The sequence below is a fragment of the Rhinolophus sinicus genome, chromosome 3 (assembly GCF_057876585.1).
Source record: "Rhinolophus sinicus isolate RSI-liver-muscle chromosome 3, RSI-T2T, whole genome shotgun sequence".
In the NCBI taxonomy this organism is placed as follows: domain Eukaryota; kingdom Metazoa; phylum Chordata; class Mammalia; order Chiroptera; family Rhinolophidae; genus Rhinolophus; species Rhinolophus sinicus.
Genome location: NC_142503.1, coordinates 144,914,021 through 144,918,203, shown reverse-complemented (window position 1 = coordinate 144,918,203; position 4,183 = coordinate 144,914,021).

Genomic DNA, 4,183 nt, shown 5'->3' with positions numbered 1-4,183 from the left:
ACAGGTGAAAAAAATGAAATTAAGGCAAATTAGGAGATATGCCCACGTCATATGCCTAGAGTGGTTAGAACCTAGACTAAAAACCAGTTAAGCCTTAAGTTTGAGGCTCTTCACTTCAACTGCAGTGCTCTTTCACCTTCCCATACGACCTCCAATTCAGCAGTTTTTGCAAGTCTCTCCTCTCCTTCACCACGGCCACCCCTAGAATTCAGGTGTACCTTATCTTTCTCATTTGTAGTGCATACATAGAAAGACTGGCTCAGTGAGCAAGTTGACAGTTGGTAGCATGTATCCACGTTTGCCCAGGAAATTTTTTTCTAACTTAAGCAAATTTTTTTAAACCTTGAAATATATAATATAGATACTGAAAAGTACACCCACAACCCAAACCTACAGCTCAGTGAATCACAAGCACCCACGTAACGCCCACTCAGGTCAAGAAACAGAACATTGGTGTACCCCAGAAGCCCCAAGCATTACTCCCTGCTCTGCCCCAAGCTAACCATTTCTTTTTAATTTTTCACTACCTAAACATATATTCCTAAATCTAGTTTGGTTTTGCTTGTTTTCTGAACTTTGAATTTTCCAAAGTGGCTATACCAGTACGAGTTCCACCAGCAATGTAATTTCAATTGTTCCAGTTCTTGGCCAGCACTTGGCATTTTGTTTTCCATTTTAGCCATTTTTATGAGTGTGCAGCAGTTATCTCATTGTAGTTTTCTTTGGGGTGGGGGATGGGTGAGGAAGGTGAACAGGACTTTATTGGGGAACAGTGTGTACTTCTGGGACTTTTTCCAACTTGTCTTTTCAATCTCAGTTGTGAAGGGCGCAGCTCAGCTCCAGGTCCAGTTGCCATTGTTAGTTGCAGGGGGTGCAGCCCACCATCCTTTGCTGGAGTTGAGGAGTCGATGTGGCAACCTTGTGGTTGAGAGGACGCGCTCCAACTGAACCATCCGGGAGCTCAGCTGCAGCTCAGCTCAAGGTGCCCTGTCCAATCTTAGTTGCAGGAGGTGGAGCCCACCATCCCTTGCAGGAGTTGAGGAGTCGAACTGGCAACCTGTGGTTGAGAGCCTGCACTCCAACCAACTGAGCCATGTGGCACTGGCCCATGTGGGAATCCAACCAGCAGCCTTCGGTGTTAGGAGCACGGAGATCCAACCACCTGAGCCACCGGACCGGCCAAATTGTGGTTTTAATTTGCATTTCCCTAATGATTCAAAAAGTTGAGCATCTTTACATGTTTATTGGCCATTCAGATATCCTCTTTTGTGAAGTCTCTTACCCATTTTACATTGGGTTTTTACTTTTGGGAGTTTATAAATTCTAGATAGGAGCAAAGTAGACATATTTCTATTGTAAAAATGAATGCATTTGTCTGATGCTGTTACTAAATCCCCTTACTTTGGTCCCAAATTCATCAATGAATCCTGTGGGAGCAATGTATAGACATACCTTGGAGATACTGTAGGTTCAATTCCATACCACTGCAATAAAGCAAGAATTGCAATAAAGCCAGTTGTAATCTTTTTTTTGCTGGTGTGGAGGGTCTTGCCTTTAATTTGTAAAATACGCAACACCAGTCAAGTAAAATAAAATGAGGTATGCTTGTAGTTAACTTCATGTGTTCTAAAATAATGTAGAACCGTTGTACCAGGAAATTTCCTAGCTACTAGGGATCTAATGGCAAAAGAAAAAAAAAGTGAATAGGAAAAATAGCTTCGGAATGAGACCTATATTGGAATCTTGTCTCTAACATTCACTAACTTGGTGACTTAGGTAAGTCATTTACCTATTTCAGCCTCAGTTTCCTTGTTGGAAAAATGGGGCTAATAATATCTATTTTATAGAGTTGTTGTGAGGATTAAATGAGATAATGTATGTAACAGGTTTTGCACAGTGGCTAGCACACAGGAAACATTCATTAAATGGTAGCTATTACAAACTTGGTTATTTCGATGTAGCCTTCCACTTCTATATGGAAGGAGAAACTAAGCAGATGTCCATTCCTCTCTTAGCTGTTATAGTTCTATCAAGTAAAAGATGGCATTTGAATTTAGATTAGTATTCCGAAAACCTGGTCCTTCTGACTACCTTCGTCTTGAGTACCTCTACAGCAATGCTTCAAATATTATCTGTACTGAAAGGTCATAGACAATTTTTTAAAATATAAAAATAACTAGAAAAGGGAAATAAAAAAGAAAACAAAGACATACACAAGACCAAAATTTTTATTATACAGACAAAATTAGTGTTCTATTGCTATAGAAGTTTATAAATTCTTACTCTCAATTTCCATAAATGCCTTATAATGGTCCAATAACAAAAGATTTGTAGACTAGCACTGGCCTGTGAACCATACTTTTAGTGGTACCGCCCTAGAAAACCAACAAAAATCTGAAGGGCTGAGGTCAGGGGCTGAAATGTGGGGACTCAACAGAAGGGTTGTTCTTAGTCCTGAGTCACTAGTGGGCTACCTAGTGGCCTTTTTATAGCCTCAAACACAACATCGTCACTCCCTAGCTCAAAAACCATCCACTCTTCCCTTGTCTTTATGGTAAAATCCCAAACCTTTAACATGGCATCCAAGGCCTTCTAGACTGGTTCTACACAACTTTTTAAATCTGATTTTACACCACTGTCTATTCCACTAGAATCCACTGTCCAATACAGCAGCAACTAGTCACACAAGTGGCTACTGAGCACTTGAAATGTGCCTGATCTAGAAAGTGAAATTTAAATCTTAATTTTAAAATTATGTTTAAAAATCTGATATATAAGTCAATTACTGCAAGCGTGTTAGGAACGACTTGGGTATGTGAATCTACTTTTTCAACTGTAAATCTTATGCAATCAACTATTGAAATATGCTGTCAGTGTAAAATACACACGATTTCAAACTTAGTAATAAGAAAAAGAATGTAAAACATTTAAAAATATTTAGTAGTTTTCAGTACTGATTACATATGAAATATTACTTTGTTTTGGATATATTCAATTAAATAAAATACATTATTAAAATTAATTTCAATTGCTCCTTTTTACTTTTTTTAACGTGGCTACTACCAAATTTCGTGTGTGGCTTGTGGTATATTTATATTGGACAGTGCTGGCCTAGACAACCTTGGCCCAAACCTTGGAATCACTCTTGATTCCTCCCTTTTCCTCACTCATGTTTGATTCATTACCAACAAAATGTATCTTCAACCCATCCACTCTGTCTCCTGCTACTCTCCAGGTTACTCTATTCCTTAAAACTCTTCAATGGCTTCTAGTGCACTTAAACTTACCAACGATGCAGAACTTCATCTTCGACCATCCCTTTCTTTGCTTTCTAGACTTCAGCCACAGTAGCCTCCTTGTTAAACACAACAAACTCTTTCTCACTTTAGGATTTTTCTCTGCTATTCCCTTTGGTCTCAAATACTACTCTGAACTTATTAGCATTCAGGTCTTAGTTCAGAGAATACCTTTTCAGCGAGGCTATCCCTGACGAACAACCCAAATTTTGCCTGCTCTTTCCCCCTTTTTATAAATATAAAAATCCAAATACTCTTTTTAAATTTTCTTCATGGAACATATTATGGGATATTCTTTCCTCTGTTTTTGTAAAACTTGTTCATTAGAGTCTGTTTCCTCCACTAGAAATAGGAGCAGGAACCTTTGTTGGTCTCGTTGCTGCTTAATCTATTCCAGTGTACAACAGTGCCAGTTACAGATGGGTGCTTTTGAAACAATGTAAATGAATATCTACTTACATACTGACATATCTGGTTGGTTGGTTCACAATCACTTCAAATTCTACATGGCCAAAATAGAACCTTCTTTCTTCCCTAACATGTATTTTTCTTCCCTTGTTTCTAATCTTGGTGAAGATGTTGCCATCCTCCCAGCTGCTCCCCCAACAAATTTGGGAGTCAAGTGTTCCTTGCTATCTCCCTCAGTCATTCCCTTATCCAACTAAATCCTCAAGCTCTCAATGACCACTGGTTGTATTCTTCACTCCTATTTGCCACTATCTCAGACCAAGTTATTAGTCTCTCACAGGTTATTGTTTTCTCCAAATTGTTTTCCATGGCTCTGACTTCTGCATAACTGTCGTTTGTCTAAATCCAATCTTATGATGCTTCTATTTAAAATGTTTCAACTACTTTCTCTTAGTCAAAAACTAATTCCAGCACATGGC